Source organism: Geospiza fortis, unplaced genomic scaffold (genome assembly GCF_000277835.1).
Source record: "Geospiza fortis unplaced genomic scaffold, GeoFor_1.0 scaffold3703, whole genome shotgun sequence".
Lineage (NCBI taxonomy): Eukaryota > Metazoa > Chordata > Aves > Passeriformes > Thraupidae > Geospiza > Geospiza fortis.
Window position 1 is genome coordinate 40493 of NW_005054761.1, and position 1768 is coordinate 42260.

Sequence of the window (1768 nt, forward strand, 5' to 3'; positions counted from 1 at the left end):
AGCCCTGTGGTGCTGGGAGGTGCTGGATGGGGCTCATGGCCCCGGTGATGCCCCTGGGGTCCCCCCGATCTTGGGGCTCTGCTGGTGTGTACAGATGAAGTTTTCATCACCACAGTCAGAGGTCCAGGCTCTGATCTCTTGTCTCCGGGAGGGCCTGGAGTGACAGCCGTGTCATTGCAGTGTGCCCCAGCAGCTCACCTGAAGCCAGATGGTTTGAATTCACCCATAAATTCTCAGCTGGGGCATCCCAGGGGTGTCCTCAGCACCCCAGTGGGTTTTGCCACCCCTCAGACAGTCCTGTCCTGCTGCGGTCTGGGCCTTGGGGGCTGTGTCATCCCAGGGGCTCCTCAGCACTCCTGGGAAAGTTTCCCTTCCTGCTATTTCCTCTTCTCCTGGGAGAGGTGAATGTGGCCCTGTCACTGTGCAGCTGCACCCACTGCTGGGACCCCTCAGGTGGGGAAACCAGAGCCCCCAGAAGCTTTGGTAGGAAGTCAAAAAGGCGCTGTAAAGCAATGTCAGGGCCTCGAGGGAAACGTTTCAGACTTTTCACCCATTTTCCTGTGATCCAGGGAGGGACAGAGACGAGGAAATGTGAGCCCACAGAAACTGCGACCTGTAACCACAGCAGCTGCTGCACCAGCACCGAGGATGGGCGAGACCTGTGGTGTCCTCAGCAGGTTCTGTGTGCTGACCTTGGTGATGAGGGCAGCCAGAACCCTCCAGGCATGCAGCAGAGCAGAGGAGGGTGAGGCTGTTCCTGTCTGAAGTGTGCCTGGAGCTGAGGCTGCTCCTGAAGACACCAAAACCCTGAGCACAGAGGCCAGGGAGCCCCACAGCTCTGCACAAGGGGCTCCAGAGGGGCTGCCCGACCCTCTGAGAGGTCTGCTGTTCTGCTGTGAGCTGTGGAAGGATTTCCTCCCTCACAAGGTCTTAGCTGCACTTCTGCAGGGTTTCCAGGTCCTTAATCCTGTCCAGGTCCTTAATCACAGTCATTCCAGAGGCATCATCCGGGCTGCAGGACGTGGAGCTGAGTGTGCCCACAGGCTCAGTCACAAATGCAGAGCTCCCAGAGGTTCCATCCTGCACGGACAGAGCTTGGCATGTCAGCAGCCACAAGCTGTAACTTCCCAAGCAGTTCTGAAATGTTTCCCAGGGCAGCTGTGACAGGGTCCAAACCTGAGTAGTGATGAATGCTGCTTGGAGACAAAATGTCCCGTAACTTTTTGAGTTATTGTTCCCCGTGCCTCTGGAACTGCAACTACTCAGAGGGAAGGAAACCATGTGCCCAGCTCCACCCCACACAGGCCCAAATTTCGTGTTTTTTAGGTCAGCACAAGCTTCAGATTTGTCTTGCTAGTGGGTACCAGTATTCACCCCCAGGACAAACAACCAGGGCTTTATTTCTTTTTTAATTAAGCATCTGCTTCCTGTGTGGATGGCTTTGAAAACATCACCCAGGGCCACGAGGGAGGGGAGATGTGATGCAGTTTCCCAGGGAAGCTGCATGAATCAGCAACTGATGCAAAGCCTTTTTCTGAGCACTGTTTAATGTTGCATTAATTTCAGATGTCAGGCCTCAACCTCATTTTTTTGTCAATTTGACGACCACAAGCTAGTGCTGCTTGTGAAAGGTGCCAAACTTAGTTCTCACGTCAGCAGAAGAGAAAAATAACCCTGATTTCTGCGGGCGAGCTGTTTTGGGAGAGGAGCAGTTCCTGGAAGAGGGGCAGAGGGGGCAGAGAGGCTGGGCAGGGAGATCGCAGCGCAG